This window comes from Macaca mulatta, chromosome 4, assembly GCF_049350105.2.
Source record: "Macaca mulatta isolate MMU2019108-1 chromosome 4, T2T-MMU8v2.0, whole genome shotgun sequence".
NCBI lineage: Eukaryota > Metazoa > Chordata > Mammalia > Primates > Cercopithecidae > Macaca > Macaca mulatta.
In genome coordinates this window covers 152000414-152021702 of record NC_133409.1, presented here as the reverse complement: position 1 = coordinate 152021702, position 21289 = coordinate 152000414, and the positions used below count along the sequence as shown (strand labels likewise).

The window sequence follows — 21289 nt, the reverse complement described above, 5'->3', positions numbered from 1 at the left end:
AAGGGGAGCGCCTCTATCAAGGAGGGTTAGAGGCAGGCGCATTCCTCTTCAGTGCCATCACTCTCCTTAGGTCCCCTGCAGCGTGTGTGCTGGTAAATGTTTCACAACCCACTTCTTGTGGTGCAAATGCACCCATCAGGGCTGACTGCATGTGACCAGCGTGAATCACTGTGTGTGGAATGGCAAGCGATGGGTGGCACACCATTCCATACCATTCCCACCATACCAGGCAGATGTGATAGGTGTATGTAACTTCGTGCGCAGAGATAATAATAAAATGTAGTAAAGCAATTAGAAAGTAATGAGTTTGGAGCATGTTTACCTTTGTTTTAAATATAATTTAGTTCACTGTTAATACAAGTTAATTTTTAATGATGGCTGTGTTGCCAAAAATCCTGAAAATTCAGCAATGAGCTCTAGCTCACAGGTAGGCACTGATCTGTGGTTCCATCTCCTCAACAGCTCCCACTGCCCTCGCAACTCTCCCACCCCGAGCTGCCATGCTGCAGAGACCCCAGAGTCTATTTCCCTCCCCCAGGTCTCTCTTCCCCACCTCATTCAAGGTACGCTTTGCAGGCTTACTACTCACTCAGCAATGCCCAGAGGTCCAGTCTCCAGTGCCCATTCACAGGGATCTCACTTCCGGTGTCCTACCTGCTAAGCTCTGTTTGCAGGGGCTTCCTTCTCACACGCCTGCTTGTGCCCAGCTATCCTGGGTTCTCAGGACTTCTTCTCCAGGAAAGGAGGCCTTCAGCTAGAGCAGGTTTTCTGCCCTATCCCTGCCTCAGAGGGTGGATCCCCTCCACTTTGACAGCCTTGATCCCCTTGAACTATTCCACTTCCCCCTCCCCAGGCCCTTCCTAATGGGACTAAGTCATCCTCCATCCTCACCTACCTTCTGGCTGCTATACCCTCCTCTCAAAGCTTGGGGATTCTGCCACTGCTCACAGCTGGAAGAACAACAGGCTACATGTCCAGAACTTGCCCACCCAGATGATGCTTTAAAGGCCTTCTTCTTCTTCTTCTTTTTTTTTTTTTTAGATGGAGTCTCACTCTGTTGCCCAGGCTGGAGTGCAATGGCGTGGTCTCAGCTCACTGCAACCTCTGCCTCCCGGGTTCAAGCGATTCTCCCGCCTCAGCCTCCCAAGCAATTGGGACTACAGGCAAGTGCCACCACACTTAGCTAATTTTTGTATTTTTAGTAGTGACGGGGTTTCACTATGTTGGCCAGGCTGGTCTCGAACTCTTGACCTCGTGATCTGCCTATCTTGGCCTCCCAAAGTTCTGGGATTACAGGTATGAGCCACTGTACCCGGCTTACAGCCCTTCTTTGAAAGAGAAAAAGAAGAGGTGGCATTCTGTGAGGGAACCTCAAAGACCAGACATCCAGCCTCCCCTGCAGCCCAGGACCCCTTATCGGTGCTTCTCTTCAGATTGAGGACCTATTCTTTGGAGATCCGAATTCCTAGTAGTCCAGCCCTCAGATCTCCACCTTGAGACTCCACCCTCAAGATTCTCATTTCCTGCCTTTCCCTTCTAAGGCTTCATCCCATCGGGACTAAGGGAGGAGCCCTCCCTTCCAGCCTCACACAGGCCAACTATCTCAAAAGGAAGAGAAAATCATTTTCCCTTGCATGCTCGCTGTTTCACTTCCTTCTACTTTTAGGAAATGGTGAGTGATTTTCTTTAAAAGAGAATAATCTTGGAGTTTGAGTAGAGTTTGGGAAAAGTGTTGACAACTTCTGGGATGCACACTCTGTCCTCGTTGCTCCCATTCTCATCAAGGGAGGAGGGATGATTATTTTGCTTTTTTCTCTCCAATGCAACCCAGCATCTGTCCTCCGTTCTGTTCTCAGTGGCAACTCTTCTGCCCTGAAGATGGACCTATTTCTTCTATAATGTATCATTCCCAGATAGAGGCGCATTAGCGTTGGAAGGGAACTTGAATTAGTGTCTGACCACCCATAGTAGGCAGGAATCTATTTCCAGCGTCTCTGACAGCAGTCAACTAGCCTCTAATTAAGCACTTCATGAGACATTGCTGTTCCACACTCACACAGATTTACTTCTCTCTAGAATCTGCCCCAGCATGACTTTGACTCCTGTGTTTTATGCCCCTGAACAACACAAAACCAGTCTATTCCCTCTCCACAGGCCAGCTTTTCATCTCAACTTCTCACTTGTTTCTCTCTTGGCTCTGACCCTAACCTAAGGCATCGACACACGGTTTTGGAATTCTTCCCTCAAATCTAAATTGGCAATCCTTATGTTAGTCCAGACAACGCCAAGGCAAGAACACATGTGGAGGGTAAAGGGCAGCACCTACATCCAGGGAGAGAACAAGACCATTGATGAGGAGAGGGTCTATAGGGATCTGGGAGGCCAAGCGCTTGGTTGTTAATGGGATGGAAAATCAGACAGGGTAGAAAATAGGCATGACAGGGAAAGAAGCCCAGTCTCAGCTTAACTCTAACTGATCCAACAAGGAAGCTGAGCCCCTTCCCCAAATCCCAGAAGATCTTATATCTTCAAGCTACACGTGATTGGTTCTTTACTAGTCCACGTGTCAAGGCCATCTGGGGTCCCTTAAACTAGTGGCTCCCAAACTTTTTCTTTTTAGACAGAGTTTTGCTCCATCGTCCAGGCTGGAGTGCAGTGGCATGCTCTCAGCTCATTGCAACCTCCACCTCCCCGGCTCAAGCGATTCTCATGCCTCAACCTCCTGAGTAGCTGGGATTACAGGCGTGCACTACCATGCTTGGCTAATTTTTTTGTATTTGTAGTAGAGATGGGGTTTCACCATGTTGGCCAGGCTGGTCTCGAACTCCTGGCCTCAAGTGATCCTCCTGCCTTGACCTCCCAAAATGCTAGGATTACAGGTGTGAGCCATTGCACCCGGCCCCAAGCTTTTGTGTTCAGAAGAATTACCCGATGTAGTAAAAATGCACATCATGGTCCCCTCCCAAACCGATTCCCCTTGATTATCTGCCCCCTAGAGGAAGGGCACAATACTGTTGGGAGAGGAGGATGATGGGCCTTCAACTTTTCTCTTACATTCTTTAGTCAGAGAGTATCACGAATAGTTGAAGGAATAACAGCATCCCTTGTAAACCTTGGTCTTGTAACTCCCCCATACCTGGGATGTGGAATAGTGCATGGATTAAGGGCTTTAGGGGCTGGCTCTGGGGTCAGACTGCCTTGATTTAAATCCTTGTTCCACTACCTACTAACTGTCTGACCTGGAACTAGCTGCTTAACTTCTCTAAACCTCAGTTTACCTATCTATAAAATGGGGGTAATATTAGTTTCTATCTGAAGGATGTATTGTAAGGATTTGAGCACTAATTTATATGTGGCACTTAGCACAGTGCCTGGAATATAGTGAGCATTCTTAAATGACAGCCATTATTATTAGCATCAGTATTACTCATAGTAGCCGCAGCGGCGAACAAAACCAAATTTCCGATGGAGCCAACCAGCCACCCTTTCTTAACCAGCTGTAACTTCCAGTGAAATCACCACGGCCATCCCCGCTAGATCAACCCCACCTTCCAGTGGAATCACCGTGACCACCCCTCCAGGATCAACCACATTATCCAGCAGAATCACCATGACCATGCCCCCGGACCAACCACACCTGCCAGTGGAATTACTGTGACTACCCCTCCTGGACCAACCACACCTCCCAGTGAAATCACTACAACCCCCCTGCCTTGGGTCCACTATACCTTTCAGTGGAACTAACACAACAACCGCAACCTCCAGTGTCACCAGCACAAGTGCAGCCCCTCCAGGGAATGAGGGAAGGTCTAATGGACAGCTGAGGCTGTGGGAAGTCGTCCTAGTCACTCTGGCCTTGGTTGCAATGGCTGTGATTCTCTTCACAGGTCTGTTTTATTTCGTGAGTGCCTGATGTGTAGGAAATCCTTTTTCTGAGGGAGGGAGTGCAGGGAACTGAGGAGGGAAGCAGGGTAGAGAGAGTAGGGTCATTGTGTGGCTAATAGGGAATGAGAAATCAGGAGAGGCACAAAGCAAGACAGACACCAGGTGAGAACCAGCAAGAGAGAGGGCTAGAAAAGCTGGTACACGTTCAGAGGAAACTGATGAGGACAGAAGGGGCCAAAGGAAGTACAGAGGCCGGGGAGGCCGGGTGGGGAGTGGGGAATACATGGGATGGGAGAGCACTGGACAAGGGGCGTAACTCTGAACGATCCATCCTTTTGTTTTCTAGAGAAACTCTCTGTGCCTAAGAAACCTCTTCACCGAAGATCTTCACATCCCAAACCTTGGTCCATGCCCTCAAGGATACCATGGAGTCCAAGATGGGTCAAGTGAGACTGAAATGGATTTTAGAGACCAGTGTTCTCCCTCAGGCATGGAGCTGATGAGGAGACACAGTGTCCCTAAAGGCAGGCACTTCACCATCCTCAGGGTGGGGGGGACCAGGGTTCTCCGTTTTCCTCGCTTGCCCCCAGGGCTGCTCCTCCCAGCTCTGCTCCAGCCCCTGACACTCCTCCCTTCTGCTAAGTTCTCCCAGACCTGAAACAGGAGGCTATCGCTGGGGCTGAATGTTTAAATGAGTGCACCTGCTCTATGTGACAGCCAGACTGTGGGTGTGTGCTTGTATATTGCTGTGACGACAGGTTTCCTTTTTCATGAAGACACTCTTTCATTTATACTCCCAGTTGTCAAATCCCTAGCATGAAATCCAGAGACCTCACATCTGTCCCATTTTCTTCCCCACTCCTTCCCTACTCCCTGAGGCCTCTGGGCTGATGGAAGAATGGAGTCAGGAGACATGGGGGAAGGCAGGTGCTGGTCTTTACAGATGCGTGTTGCATGGCAGGAAAACAGCCTGTGTGTGAGCCTAGAACATGAACTGGAGGAAAGTGATCCTGTTTTCATGTTGTGAGGTAGGAAAGAGCTTGCTTTTGGGGCCACCCTAGACATGACCACTTTTCCTGGCCACTCATGTCTGCTCTGGGCTTTAGGTGTGAGTTGCCACCTTTCTTGTGGGGAAAAGAAGAAAGATCAGCCTGTTACTGTGTCTATATAGAAAGAAGTAGACATAAGAGACTCCATTTTGTTCTGTGTTTGAGATGCTGTTAATCTGTGACCCTACCCCCAACCTTGTCCTTGCAAGAGACATGTGCTGTGGTGACTCAAGGTTTAAAGGATTTTGGGCTGTGCAGGGTGTGCTTTGTTAAACAAGTGCCTGAAGGCAGCTTGCTGGTTAAAAGTCATCACCATTCCCTTAATCTCAAGTACCCAGGGACAAGTACACTGCCAAAAGTCACAGGGACCTCTGCCTAGGAAAGCTAGGTGTTGTCCAAGGTTTCTCCCCATGTGATAGTCTGAAATATGGCCTCGTGGGAAGGGAAAGACCTGATCGTCCCCCAGCCTGACACCCGTGAAGGGTCTGTGCTGAGGAGGACCAGTACAAGAGGAAAGAAGGCCTCTTGGCAGTTGAGATAGAGAAAAGCATCTGTCTCCTGCCCGTCCCTGGGCAATGGAACATCTCGGTGTAAAACCCAATTGTATGTTCTGTTTACTGAGAAAGGAGAAAACCGCCTTAGGGCGAAAGGCGGGACTTGCTAGCGCAATGCTGCTCTTTATGCACTAAAAATGTTTATGGAGATGTTTGCATATGCATATCAAGGCACAGCACTTTTCCTTAAACTTATGCCACAGAGATCTTTATTCATATGTCTTACTGCTGACCTTCTCCCTACCATGATCCTATTATCCTGCCACTTCCCTTTTTCTAAGATGGTAAAGATAATGATCAATAAATCCTGAGGGGCCGGGCGCAGTGGCTCAAGCCTGTAATCCCAGCACTTTGGGAGGCCGAGACGGGTGGATCACGAGGTCAGGAGATCGAGACCATCCTGGCTAACACGGTGAAACCCCGTCTCTACTAAGAAATACAAAAAACTAGCCGGGCGAGGTGGCGGGCGCCTGTAGTCCCAGCTACTCGGGAGGCTGAGGCCGGAGAATGGCGTGAACCCGGGAGGCGGAGCTTGCAGTGAGCTGAGGTCCGGCCACTGCACTCCAGCCTGGGCTACAGAGCGAGACTCCGTCTCAAAAATAAATAAATAAATAAATAAATAAATAAATAAATAAATAAATAAATCCTGAGGGAACTCAGAGACCGGTGTGGCGTGGGTCCTCTGTATGCCGAGCGCCAGTCCCCGGGCCCACCTTTTCTTTCTCTATACTTTGTCTCTGTGTCTCATTTCTTTTCTCAAGTCTCTCGTTCCACCTAACGAGAAATGCCCACAGGTGTGGAGGGGCAGGCCACCCCTTCATTTCTCTCCTGTGGGCTCCCAGCCCAGCAGCTGTCCTGGGCAGGGAGAATGTACTCCCAGTTTCTGCAAGGGCAGGACTGGCTTGCCCTGCTACAGTCTAGATCCTCAGCAGCCCCCACAAAACCAGGCCTCAGATGGCACACATGCGAGTGTCAGCACCATGCTTAGGCCTGGTCCCGCCCAGGCTTCTGGTGCAACTTGCTCACACACACACCCCACTGATTCTTCCTCCTTGTGAATCACTCGCCTCTGCTTTATCAGCTTCACCCTGTGCTAAGTCTCTTCAGCTTCTGGGATTCTCCTGGGTCTTTGGGAGAGCCTTAACAGGACCAAACTGTTTCTCTAAGAACATTTTACAATATGATGAACAAAACTGTTTTTGGGCTGGGTGCGGTGGCTCATGATGCCTGTAATCTTAGCATTTTGGGAGGCTGAGGTGGGTGGATCACCTGAGGTCAGGAGTTCAAGATAAGCCCTGCCAACATGGCAAAACCCCATCTCTATTAAAAATACAAAAATTAGCCAGGTGTGGTGGCACATGCCTGTAGTTTCAGCTACTCGGGAGGCTGAGGTGGGATAATTGCTTGAACCTGGGAAGCGGAGGTTGCAGTGAGCAGAGACTGCGCTACTGCACTCCAGCCTGGGCGACAGAGAAAGACTCTGTCTCCAAAACAAAACAAACAAAAAACACAACAACAACAACAAAATCTGTTTTTAACAGATGCAAGAGAGTATTTTCTGTACAATTTATTTGCATGAAATTCAAGAATAGGCAAAACTAATCTGTGGTGGCGGAGATCAAATCTCCTATGAGGGTGAGGATTTTTAGGAAGGGGCACTTTCTGGGTGATAGGAATGTTTTCTGTAACAACTGGTCTCTTGGTTACACAGGTAAATACATTTGTCAAAACTCAGCTAACAGCTGGGTGTGGTGGCTGACGCTTGTAATTCCAGCACTTTGGGAGGCTGAGGTGAAAGGATTGCTTCAGCCCAAGAGTTTGAGGCCAGCCTGGTCAAATTGGCAAGACCTCATCTCTACAAAAAATACACATATTAGTGGGGTGTAGTAGTGTGCACCTGTAGTTCTAGCTACTTGGGAGGCTGAGGCGGGAGGATAGTTTGAGCCCAGGAGGTTGAGGCTGTAGTGAGCCATGATGGTGCCACCGCACTCCAACCTGGGCAACAGAGTGAGACCCTGTCTCAAAAAAACAAAACAAAATGAGAAAACTCCACTAACTGAATTCTTAAGATCTGTGCATTTCACTTTTTGTAAATTTTACCTCAATGGGAATAAAAAATATACATTAGGGTTTTTTAATTTTTATTTTTACATTAGGGTTTTAAAATAATATCTTGAAGGTTTTTATCGTGTATCCATTGTCTCCTCTTCAGCTTTAAGAGCCCCCAGACCTTTTTCGTAAAATAATTACCATTTTTGCACTCATTTTTTCATTCATTTATTCACCATATTTACTGGACACCTGCTTGGCATGAGGTCTCAAGGAGCTGGGGCAACAAGGATGACCCTGTAGGTCACAGTCGGGTGAGGGAGACACATAAATTACAGGCCAACGCGTCAAGTAGTACAAATGGAAGCACCACAGGAGGAAACACCTAACTTGATGAGGGGAGGAGAGGCTGACTCACATAGAAGGTGACATTTGGATTTTGAGGAGTTAGCAGGCATTTACGAGGAGCAGAAGAGGAAACGCCAGGCAAACGAACAGCTTGTACAAGACCAGGCGTGGCACGGCCAGCGAAGGTCAGAAGACCCATGGGGCTGGAGAGCACAGCAGAGGGAGCTGGGGCTGAGGGCTAATGCGTGCCTTTGAACGCCACCCCAAGGAGGCCAGATTTCATCCTTTAACAGCACAAAGCCAACAGATCACTTTAAGGTGTAGTGGGACACAATTTTTTCCCAAATAAGAACACTTCAATCAGCTGAGTGAGTAGAAAATAGAGGCTGGAAACCAACAAGGGTGTTGTAATGTCCCAGCAAAGAAAGAAGCAAATAGACAAATCTAAGACCACAAAACATGGAAATGGAAATGAAGAAAAGAAGTGGAGGCTGGGCACGGTAGCCCATGCCTGTAATCCTAACACTTTGGGAGGCCAAGGTGGGAAAATTGCTGGAGCCCAGGAGTTTGAGACCAGCCTGGGCAACAGAGTGAGGTCCTGTCTCTACAAAAAGTTAAAAAGATTAGCCAGGTGTGGTGGTGCACACCTGTAGTCCCAGCTGAGGTGAGAGGATAACTTGAACCCCTGGGGTCAAGGCTTCAGTGAGTTGTGATTGTGCCACTGCACTCCAGCTTAGGTAACAGAGTGAGACCCTGTTTAAAAAAAAAAAAAAAAAGGAGAAGAAATATGGATTTCAAGAGATTTCTGCCTAGCACTTTTTTAAAAATCCCCAACTCAGAATTTATGGTGACTTTTGTTAAAAGTCCTGTTTCAGGGAGGTCTTTATCTAACAAGCTCTATCTGGGCAATTTTCTTAAAACTAATTCATCAAATGACTAATTCTTTGAATTTTTAAATTTTCTTTAAATCATATTCAATGTGATTCCCTCCGGCTGGAGGCTGCAGGCTGGGGGACAGAGGGAGACTGGGGAATGTCTTCTTCATTTATAGCATGTTTTCTAGTTAAGAAAATACTCAAGATAAACGTATTTATTTATAATAATTTTCACATGAAAGACTTTATTCAAAAATACGTGCAAGAAAAAAATTTTTCTTGACTCTGATGAATAATTGCAAATAGTATTCTTATGAATAATATATAAATTATATCCAAAACTATAAGGCTACAGACTATATGATTCCCTTCATATGACATTCTGAAAATGACAAAATTATAGGGAAAGAAACAAGATCCACGTTGCCAGGGCTTGGGGGTTGAGAAAAGGGTTGGTTCTAAAGGAACAGCACTGTGGGAGATGGAGGAGGATGAAGGGATTCAGTATGCCGAATATGTGACTCTATCATTTATCAAAATCCATAGAACTGTACACTACAAAAAGTGATTTTTAAGGTATGGAAATTCAGCAAATCAACCAGGATGTGGAGGGAAAGATGGAATGCAGACTCTTACAAATGACTCATTTGTAAACATAGTGAAGGGGATGGAGAAGAAGGAGCTGGCCTAAGTAACTTTGAAAAACTGTGTTTTGAGTCAGGCATGGTGGCTCATGCCTATAATCCTAGCACTTTGGGAGGCCAAGGCAGGAGGCTTGTTTGAATGCAGGAGTTTGAGATCAGCCTGGGCAACACAGCAAGACCCCCGCCTCTACAAAAGATTTAAAAATTAACTGGGCATGATGGTGTGCCTGTAGTCCTAGCTGCTCAGGAGGCCGAGATGGGAGGATAGCTTGAGTCCAGGAGATCAAGGCTGCAGTGCCACTGCACTCAAGACAGGGTAAGAGAGCAAGACCCTGTCTCAAATTTAAAAAAGAAAAACTGTGTTTTGACCATAAAGCTAAAGACAAAAAGAATAATAATAATACAGAAAAACTGTACTGTACTGTAGTTGGTAAATGTGTTTCTGGCAAGGGTATGAATTAGCAGTTCTGAAACCAGTTTGTTTATTAAGGTTGAAAAAATAAGTAAAAAATATTTTTATAGGTATTCATAGCCATGTCAGAGAAAGGAGTTACAAATAAAGAAAAGGGAAAGACTAGAATGAACCCCACACTGCTGGATTAAAACTGGAGGTGTCAAAATGCACCCACACTTGTGTTTAACACACAGGTTGAGCAACGCTCATCTGAAATCCAAAATGCTTCAAAGTCCAAACCTTTCTGAGCACCAACATGACACCACAAGTCAACATACACGAACTTTGTTTCATGCACAAAATTATTTAAAACATTGCATAAAGCTACCTTCAGGCTACATGTATAAGGTATACATAAAACATAAATAAATTTCATGTTTAGACTTGGGTCTCATCCCCAAGATATCTCATTGTGTATATACAAATATTTTGAAATCCAAGAAATCGAAAATCCAAAACACTTATGGTCTCAAGCATTTCAGATAAGGGATTCAACCTATATACGCAGACAGATAATTACAGAAATAAATATAGACATGTGTTTATGCATGAGTTAGTATACATACATACATTTCCTAGCTCTAACTTCCGTGGGGGCAAGAAGCAGTGACACCCATTATGAATGAGCACACCTAGTACCCAAATCTTGGTTTCTAAATATTATTCTCTAATACAAAGAAGAGCCAGAGCTCTGTGGAGAAATAGTTGATTCCAAGGCCCGGATGGAGGAAATGCAAAATGAGCATGAAGCATCTTGTAATACCAGAACGCAAGAAAGTGTTTTTAAAAGGGATGGAGAGGGCCGGGCGCAGTGGCTCACACCTGTAATCCCAACACTTTGGGAGACCCAGGCAGGGGGATCACCTGAGGTTTGTGAGTTGGAGACCAGCCTGACCGACATGGAGAAACCTATCTCTACTAAAATAATACAAAATTAGTTGGGCATGGTAGCGCGTGCCTGTAATTCCAGCTACTTGGGAGGCTGAGGCTTGCACCCGGGAAGCAGAGGTTGCAGTGAGCTGAGATTGCACCATTGCGCTCCAGCCTAGGCAACAAGAGCGAAACTCCATCTCACACACACACACACACACGGATGGAAAGGCTGGGCACAGTGGCTTGAGCCTGTAATACTAGCACTCTGGGAGGCCAAGGCAAGTGGATTGCTTGAGCCCAGAAATTTAAGACCAGCCTGAGCAATATGACAAAACTTTGTCTCTACAAAAAAAAAAAAAAAAAAAATTAGCTGGGTGTGGTGGCACACACCTGTTGTCCCAGCTACTTGGAAGGCTGTGATGGGAGGATTAGTTGAGTTCAGGATACAGAGATTACAGTGAGCCAATATTGTACCACTGAACTATAGCATGGGCAACAGGATGAGACCCTGTCTCAAAAAACAAAACAAAATAGCAATGGAGATATCAGCTGGGTGGGCTGGTGCACGCCTGTAGTCCTAGCTACTTGTAGGAGGCTGAGGCAGGAGGATCCCTTGAACCCAGGAGTCTCAGGCTGTATGATGGTGCCACCGTAATTCAGCCTAGGAAGCACAGTGAAGTCTTGTCTCAAAAATGAAACAAAACAAAAAGAGGATGGAGGATATTAAAACAGCACTGGAGCCCATCTGAAAGAGCTCCCAGTGGCCAAAGTTTAAGCAACAAAATAAATAGCGATAGTATTGGATCATAACTCACAGAACAAAATAAACATTTATGAATCCATACTGATAAAAACAAATAGTTGAATAAATAAAATGGGGAAAGGGCACAACTTTTTCTTACAGAAGAATTTCAATTAATAAATGTAGAAGGAATCTAATCTATCACCATTAGGATTACACACCTGTAATCCCAGCTACTCAGAAGGCTGAGGTAGTAGAATTACTTAAACCTGGGAGGTGGAGGTTGCTGTGAGCTGAGGTCATGCCATTGCACTCCAGCCTGGGCAGCAGCAGCAACAACAACAACAACAAAGTATTTTACCAACAATAACTTCTTAGCTTCTACAATTGTATATATAATTTCTCAGTTTCTATAAATATAATTGTACTATATGAGATATTGACATGAGGAAAAGCTAGGGGAAAAATATATGGGAACTCTATAACTACTTTTGTAATTCTCTGTAAGTCTAAAATTATCTCAAAATGAAGTTTTAAAAATTCTAAAACCAAACCAAACCAAAATAATTCTATTGACTTGTACATGAAAAAGGGTGAATTTTATCATATGCAAATTATACCTCTTGACTTAAAAAATCACATATTTTCCTTACTATACTCTTTTGAAATCTATTCATGAGTTACACTAAATATATACAAATACTTTTGAATGTGTTTAAATATTATGTTTGAAAATGTTGCTGGGCGAAGTGGCTCACACCTGTAATCCCAGCACTTTGGGAGGCTGACGAGGGAGGATCTCTTCAGCTCAGGAGTTTGAGGCCAGCCTGGGCAACATAGTGAGACCCTGTCTTTACTAAAAATGAAAAAACAATCAGCTGGGCGTGGCGGTGCACGCGTATAGTCCCAGCTACTCAGGAGGCTGAGGTGGAAGGATCACTTGAGCCTGGGAGATCAAGGCTGCAGTGACCCATGATAGCACCACTGCACTCCAACATGGGCAATACAGCAAGACTCTGTCAAAAACAAAGAGAGAGAGAGAGAGAGGAAGGAAGGAAGGTAGGAAGAGAGGAAGAAAATATTTAATACATTCAAATAATACTAGTAGTTAACATAATCAATTAAATTTGGTAAATTAGCTACTCATTAAATTGATTTTCAGGAAATCAGCGGCCTTGTAAGAGGGGGACAGTTCCTGGCCCACCTGCAATTTCACACTCCTCTTTTAGTTAGAAGGACACTGGGAAAGAGAGAGGCCCCCACAAATGGTGAGAGACACCTCTGAATGAAGATGGGAACCAACAATAATCTTCTAAAGAGTGGGCGGGCGAGGCAGGGATGAGGGTCAGAGAAGAAGGAAAAGATGTGGGTATTCTCATTCAGGCCTGACCTCACCACAAACGGACTAATTTTGTGCAGTGAAATGGCTTGTCTGTGTCCCCATCCAAATCTCAACTTGAATTGTAGCTCCCAGAATTCCTCTTGTGTTGTGGGAGGGACCCAGGGGGAGGTAATTGAATCGTGGGGGCCAGTCTTTCCCTTGCTATTCTCATGATAGTGAATAAGTCTCATGAGATCTGATAGGTTTATCAGGGGTTTCCGCTTTTGCTTCTTATTTTCTGTTGCCGCCACCACGTAAGAAGTGCCTTTTGCCTCCCTCCATGATTCTGAGGCCTCCCCAGCCATGTGGAACTGTTAAGTCCAATTAAACCTCTTTTCTTCCGAGTCTTGGGTATGTCTTTATTAGCAGTGTGAAAACAGACTAATACATGCCGTAATTGAGAAAGCTCCCTGGGGTGAGGGCACTCGAATAGGGGGAGCAAGGAGAGAGATCTGTGGGCTGGAGAGAAGCCAAGGAAGAGGATTTGGGTGGATGATTGAGCAAAGAGCGGGGCTTTAAGAGAGAGAGAGATTGGGTGTTTATAGCCCCCTTATGAGTGTTCCTCTCCTTCTGTTGGGGGACCTCCTCTTGGTCCTTACCAAATGTCCTCTACCTTCTGACACCCAGCTCTCCTCTTGCCAAGCATCATCCCCCAGGCAGGCCTGGCCTATGCCCTCCTTGGTCATCCTGACTTTACTGTGGCCACCTGTGGGAAGGAAGGCCGAGGCCCTCCCTGAGCACTGAAACACCAGGTGGAGGATTGTTTTCAACTAGGCTCCACATCAGAAAGCAGCGCACTCACACTGACAGGCTTGATCCCCTGTGACTGCTCGACTTCAGGCTCCGGTCCAAAGCTGAGAGCCCCTGTCCCCCTCGTGACAGCCTCTTCTGCCCGGCCCGACCACTCCTTTGAGTGACAGGGGGTCATCGAGAAGCTGCTCCTCCCTCCAAGAAGTAAGACCTGGAGCCCTGGCTTCCCTCGGCAAAGCACATATAAACCCACAGCCACTGTGCGCCGAAGGAGAAGGGCAGGGTGGAAGAAGGTTGAGAGAAGGAGGGAGGAAAAGTTGTCCTGGCTAGCGCTGTGTGGATTCTCTTGAGATGAGAAGAAAATGCCCAGCTACATCCCTCCTTCTGCTGCTCCAGCTTCTCCTGAGGTGTTCAGAACGGGGTGGGGGAGTTAATTTTGGTAAGAAGGATGCAAAAGTTTCCAGGGCCTGGAGAGATGGAGTCAGGGTTCCTGGAGAAGGAACCTCTTGGGACTCAGACAGGGCCAGTCCTGAGCTAAGGTAAGGAATAGGTGAGTGAACCTCGGGAAGCTCTGGACCCTGCTATCTGCCTTCAATCACCTGCCACAGGGAAGCAGGGACCCCAGCGTCTTTCTCAGATCCCCTTTTAAGGAAATGTTCTGCTTTTGATCTTGTGCATTTTATTTCAGTTTCTTTGTTTCAACTTTCCTTGAGAAGATTTGGCACTCCTGTAATGCCAGCACTTAGCACTTTGGGAGGCTGGGAAGGAGTGGGATCCCTTGAGTCCAGGAGTTTGAGACAAGCCTGGGTAACATGGTGAGACACCATCTCTACAAAAACCAAACAAATCAGCCAGGCATGGTAGTCCATGCCTATAGTCTTGTCTACTCGGGAGGCTGAGGTGGGAGGATCACTTGAGGCCAGGAGGTCAAGGCTGCATTGAGCCATGTTTGCGCTACTGAACTCTAGCCTGAACCAGAACAAGACCCTGTATCCAAAAAAAAAAAAAAAAAAAGGCCAGGCGCGGTTGCTCACGCCTGTGTCCCAGCGCTTTGGAAGGCAGAGGCGGGTGGATCACAAGGTCAGGAGATCAAGACCATCCTGGCTAACACGGTGAAACCCTGTCTCTACTAAAAATACAAAAAATTAGCCGGGTGTGGTTGTGAGCACCTGTAGTCCCAGCTACTCAGGAGACAGAGGCAGGAGAATGGCGTGAACCCAGGAGGCGGAGCTTGCAGCGAGTGAGATCACGCCTCTGCACTCCAGCCTGGGCCACAGAGCAAGACTTCGTCTCAAAAAAAAAAAAAAAAAAAAAGAGAGAACAAAAAAAAGAAAAAAAAAAAGTAACAGGTGCAGTGTCTCATGCCTGTAATCTCAGCACTTTGGGAGGCTGAGGCGGGTGGATCATCTGAGGTCAGGTGTTTGAAGCCATCCTGGCCAGCATGATGAAACCCAGTTTCTACTAAAAATACAAAACGTAGTGGGGTCTGGTGGCGTGCACCTGTAATCCCAGCTACTTGAGAAACTGAGGCAGGAGAATCACTTGAACCCGGGAGGTGGAGGTTGCAGTGAGTGGAGATCACACTATTGCACTCCAGCCTGGAAGACAGAGGGAGACTCCGTCTCAAGAAAAAAAAAAAAGAGAAAAAAAGAAAGAGAGGGAGAGGGAAAGGAAGGAAGCAACAAAGGAAGGAAGAAAGGAAGGAAGACTTGAACCCTGTTAGAAAAATGTGGAGCATCAGCAGTAGGGAGAGATGACTAGATTTGGGCAGAGTCCCAAAATTTCAAAATTTATGCCATGTAGGCTACATGTATTCCTAAGAATAAATACTCCCAAGTTCTGAAGACTGCCTGTGGCAGTGAGGGCTGGAGATGAAGAGGACTCATCTCTTCTTTGTACTTGTACCCGACTCAGTGTTGCCCTCAGTCCAACTAGATCACACCCACACCCCTCATGACTCCTCCCCTAAACCCCCCCCATACCACCTTGAATCTTCCTTGCCTCCAAGCCTACCACGTTAGCCCCAGATCTGACCCAGAAGCTGTCTCATTCTTTTTTTTTTTTTTCTTTTTTGAGATGGAGCGCCCGGCCAGCTGTCTCATTTTTAATCAAACACCAAGCATGACCGGAGTGTAATCTCTAACATGAATCACAACTTCTGCCTCATTGGTTTGCCAGAACCCCAGGCACAACTGGATGAGAGGAGACACCTATGAACATGGAGCCAGAATACCCCAGTTGCTGAAACACCAACTCAGAGAGGAGTGAGCTCGAGAAAGAGTCAGGTTTAGTGTCCCATGGAAAGAGACCAGACCTGGAAAAGACAGAGTCAAAGCTGGGTGAGCAGGCCTTTGAAGGGCGTGGCTCAGCAAAGATAATCCATATTGTAGTGCAGGAGGATTCTTTGTGGAATATGTTTTACCGGAATTGAACCAAAAATGCCAAATGATCCCTAACTCGAATAAATCTCACCACATTACCTGAGGAGATGTGTCATTTGGATGTGAGGATAGTTATGAAAATACTGAGCAGAGCAGATGAGGATAGGCCATCAACAATTCATATTCAATGGAACTACTTTTTAGTAGGACTAAGTCAAAGCATTTCCACTAAGCACCCAGAGACCAGCCCTAAAGACTCAAGAATAAGAGAAAATGATGTAACTGCAGATGGAAGGACCACTGAGGACCACATCACTGCAGACCCAGGGACCACCGAGGACTCCGTCACTGCAGACCCAGGGACCACCGAGGACTCCGTCACTGCAGACCCAGGGACCACCGAGCACTCCGTCACTGCAGGCTCTTGGACCACAGAAGATGAAATCACTAAACTTGGTGACATTCACCTTCTGCGAACTACTTCAGTCACAGCAGTGAAACCTACCAGGCTCCTGACACCCATAGGAATTATCCTCATATCCCTAACTGCAACCACGGTTACTGTTGCACTCTGTTGGACTGGGCTTCATTGTGGTGAGTATTTGTTCTGGGAATATTCAGGGCATCACAGGAACAAAGCCATTTGAGGATGAGGGGCGGGCACGGAGAGCTGAGGTACAGAGGCCCAAGAAATCGTCAGGTGTGAGGAAGCCAACACAGAGAGAGCTCTGCAAAGGCTCAGAAGTGGAGAGAAAGGAAAAGAGCACCTGGCACAAAAGATGCAGAAGGCACCGGGGACAGAGGAAGCTGTGAGAGACAGGAAGGAGAGAAAGGGAAGAGAGGCTGAGAGTGAGAAACATAAGAACACAAACATGGTAAGACACAGTGGGAGTCAGAGCAAAGCATGAACCGTTAGGTACAGATGGATGTAAAAGAGGAAATTTTCCTAAGAAAACAAGGAACTGGGGACCACAGGAGTGGATGAATTTGAAACCTTCTGGGTGGTCCACTCGTATCGGAAATTGCACATTCTTGTGTTAATTACTACCCACTCTGAAGTTCTGCAGAAGATTTTTTTTTTTTTTTTTTTGAGGCGGAGTCTCGCTCTGTCGCCCAGGCTGGAGTGCAGTGGCGCCATCTCGGCTCACTGCAAGCTCCGCCTCCCGGGTTCCCGCCATTCTCCTGCCTCAGCCTCCCAAGTAGCTGGGACTACAGGCGCCGCCACCACGCCCGGCTAATTTTTTGTATTTTTAGTAGAGACGGGGTTTCACTGTGTTAGCCAGGATGGTCTCGATCTCCTGACCTCGTGATCCGCCCGTCTCGGCCTCCCAAAGTGCTGGGATTACAGGCTTGAGCCACCGCGCCCGGCCAGAAGATTTTTTTAAAACCAAAATCGAGTGGGTTTTTATGAGCCGCCACTACTCTATACCAAAGAGACAGTTTGTACCAGCTCTCAAAGAGGAGCTCTGGGTATTTTTCTGTCTCTGAGGGTCCCTGTTGTTTCTAGGAGAGGAGACAAAAGAATTCCACGCCAGCCCTGCGTGTTTCATCTCACCAAACTCGCAGCTGGAATCATCACAAAAGCAGCAGCAGGGGAATTCCCCCAGGGAGAGGCCCAAACCCTCCAGAGATGGGGCCAATTGGGATTCCAAAGAAAGAAGCTCAGATGTCAGGGTGATCAGTTGAAAGCATCTATTAGGGGAACTTACAGAGGGCTGCAGCAATCCTCCCTGCCGGCAGGGAGGGAAAAGGGCTGTTCTGCCTCGGCATGTCTGTAGCAAGGGGGTCAGGGGATGGAGGTTATATGAGGGTTTAGGGAATTTGACTCAGGGCTGGAGCCAGTTTCTTTCAATGTTTTGGGCAACAACCTAGATATCTTTGCTAGTGCCTGGGAGTGTTCAAGGCCCTGGTTTGAGTTCAAGCCTGCTGGGGAAAACTTGCAGCTGGCTGGGTCACAGAATGGTCAAGGCAATCTGTGATTTTTGGTCAGTCTGATCAGAAAGAAAAGGAGGTCATCTGGGGGACCCCACATTGTGGCTTCTTCTCGCTGACATTTGATCTAAAACCCAAGCTTTCTGCTTCTGACCTGCTGCTTGAGGGAGCAGGGCTGGTCCTTTTTGGCCATCCTGACCTAAGGATTAAGTGCATATTGAAATTTTAACAAGTGGCGGCTTGCAGGATTAGTCAACGTGGGCAGGTCATTAAAGCCTCGTTAATTCTTGCCGGTCATTGATGCCATTGTGCGCTGACCCCAGTCCAAGATGCAAATCCACAGCTTTGGGTCAGTTTGTAAGTGTGAGTAAAGCCGAAAGTAACGCGTGATACATTTGAGGTGTTCACATTAATTCTGCTAAAATGACACCATGAAACTAGAGCATTCTGAAGGATGCTGACAAGAGGAAAATGGAATGAAAGCGTCCACATGTACCTGACTCAGGCATGAGTCATGTTCATATTCACCAGTAGAGGGAGGACTTTCTGGACTTCGCTGTTGTCCTAAAAAATTGGATTTCTGATCATGTGGATCACCATGAAAAGTCGGTCACTCTTGCTCTAGAACGAAAGATGCTTTCCTTCCTCCAAACCAGGCATTGGCCCAGAGAGGTCACTAGCGTTAGCACCTTCTTAATTTCGTGTAGAGACTGAAAACAAGAGATGGCTCAAAAGGCTGAGGGTGTGGGAAGTAAGAGGAAAGTCTGTGCTCCCAAACATGCTAAATTTTTGACTTTTAAACCTTTAACTCAAAAAGTTTTAAAAATAAGAACTATAGGCCGGGCGCGGTGGCTCAAGCCTGTAATCCCAGCACTTTGGGAGGCCGAGACGGGCGGATCACGAGGTCAGGAGATCGAGACCATCCTGGCTAACCCGGTGAAACTCCGTCTCTACTAAAAAATACAAAAAACTAGCTGGGCGAGGCGGCGGGCGCCTGTAGTCCCAGCTACTCGGGAGGCTGAGGCAGGAGAATGGCGTTAACCCGGGAGGCGGAGCTTGCAGTGAGCTGAGATCTGGCCACTGCACTCCCGCCTGGGCAACAGAGTGAGACTCCGTCTCAAAAAAAAAAAAAAAAAAAAAAAAAAAAAAAAAAAAAAAAGAACTATATTACTATTCCTCCCAAGTTCCATTTATCAAAATGCGTTTTTGTTTAAACTTCAATGGTTTAAGTTTTTTTTTTTTTTTTTTTTTTTTTTAAGGCTGTTTTTGGCAGGGTGCGATGGCTCACGCCTGTAATCCCAGCACTTTGGGAGGCCGAGGTGGGTGCATCACGGGGTTGGGACTTCAAGACCAGCCTGGCCAAGATGGTGAAACTCCATCTCTACTAAAACTGCAAAAAAATTAGCCAGCCATGGTGGTAGGTGCCTGTAATCCCAGCTACTCAGGAGGCTGAGGCAGAGAATTGCTTGAACCCAGGAGGCAGAGGTTGCAGTGAGCTGAGATGGTGCCATTGCACTCCAGCCTGGGCAACAGAGCGAGACTCCATCTAAAAAACAAACAAAAAAAGGCTTTTCTTCCCCTCTAAATGATGTCCACATTTTTGGAAAGTATTAATCTCTAGTCATCAGTGTCAGGATCTGAAGAAAACAGTGATATCTAGCAGACTCCCAGAGCCGGGGAAACAGGCTGGGCAGCAGTGATAAATTATAAACCACCAGGGTTCAGAGAAGAACAGAGTCTTAAAAACAAACCATTTTCTTCCTCCCTAGAAAGAGTGTTTCCTGCCTCCATTAAATCCATCCACTAGGGTTATTTATCATCCCCAGGTCATGGACTAGAGTACACCATAAAGAGGACCCCAGCAGTGACTACAGTTGGTTCTAGAAAAAGCAGACCCTTTGTCCGCCTCTGCAAGACCATGCAGTGCGATGTGTCCTCAGGCCTCCCCTTCTCCGCCCCAGTCTGGAGCCCTGGGACCACCACATGAGGAAGGCAGCTGGCCCCTGGAATAGCATGTGGAGGACACCCAGAAGGATGCCCATCTGCTCTGAGTGTCTCCTAATTCTGCCTGGCCTTGTTTACTTCTTCCGGACAATCGGCTTTACCTATCTGCCAGGTTTCGAGGAATTACACACAGCTCAGATATAAGAGATATTCATTAAGTCTGATCAAATCAATAAAGCAAATTTTATCTGTTTTTGTCTGGGTCATATCTCTACATTCATTCATTTAACAATAACAAAAAAAACCTCGGGAGTAGCTGGGATTACAGGCACATGCCACCACGCCTGGCTAATTTTTGTATTTATAGTAGAGACAGGGGTTTCACCGTGTTGGCCAGGCTGGTCTCGAACTCTTGACCTCAGGTGATCCACCCGCCTTGACCTCCCAAAGTGCTAGGATTACAAGCGTGAGCCATCGCGCTCGGCCTTAACAAAATATTTATTAAGTGCCTAGCATGAGCTCAACACTCTGTGTCTCCCAGTCTGTCTATTTCAGTCTACCTGTAAGCTGAAGGATACGACTTATCTCTTAAGAGGACTATACCTGCATTCTCCTACCGCGCAGGCCAAAGGGTCACATTTACAGGTTGTAGTCAACTGGTCATTCAGAAAATATCTATGAGCACCTCTCTGGGACTGGCCACCGTAGCAAATAAACGAGTGTCTTCTTAATCAATTGCGGTGTGAAATGAGGACACAAAGTCCAGACCTAACCTCTGACTAAGAGAAAAGTCCTGCCTGAAAGAAGAGATTTGTCCTTACTTAATGCAAATGCACCATATTCACGCACCTATGAATGATGGCTAAGAGCACAGACAAGGCTGGGGCATTGGATACAACAGCTCTGTGAGGAGTTCAGCACAAAAACCAAAGAATCAAAGATATTTGAAGACAGTTGATTATTGTTTGCTCACTACTGATAACTATGAGCAGTATCACCGCCAGTGTTAAATAATGGAATTGTACTATTATGATACAGAGTCAGAAACACAGAACAATAAATTAAAATATTAAAGTGAAAAAATTGGATTGATTAAATAAATATTAAACTGATGTTTCTCAGAATTATGTGATAAACCCCTTTAAAGGAAAAGACATATATATATTTTCGAGACAGATTCTCACTCTGTCGCCCAGGCTGGAGTCCGGTGGTGCAATCTCGGCTCACTGCAACCTCCACCTCCTGGGTTCAAGTGATTCTGCTTCCTCAGCCTCTGAGTAGCTGGGATTACAGGCGTGCACCACCACGCCCGGCTAATTTTTGTATTTTTAGTAGAGACGGAGTTTCACCATGTTGCCCAGGCTGATCTTGAACTCCTGACCTCAGATGATCCACCCGCCTTGGCCTCCCGAAGAGCTGGGATTATAG

At 46.6% G+C, this 21289-nt stretch overlaps 1 pseudogene across 1 annotated transcript; it reads left to right on the top strand.

Moving 5' to 3' along the window:
• The first annotated feature begins 13955 nt into the window (after positions 1-13955).
• On the top strand, positions 13956-20903 carry LOC144340621 (uncharacterized; annotated as a pseudogene). Its single transcript, XR_013416874.1, has 3 exons — positions 13956-14154; positions 16190-16579; positions 19744-20903. The product of XR_013416874.1 is annotated as an uncharacterized LOC144340621 (transcript).
• Positions 20904-21289: the final 386 nt, after the last annotated feature.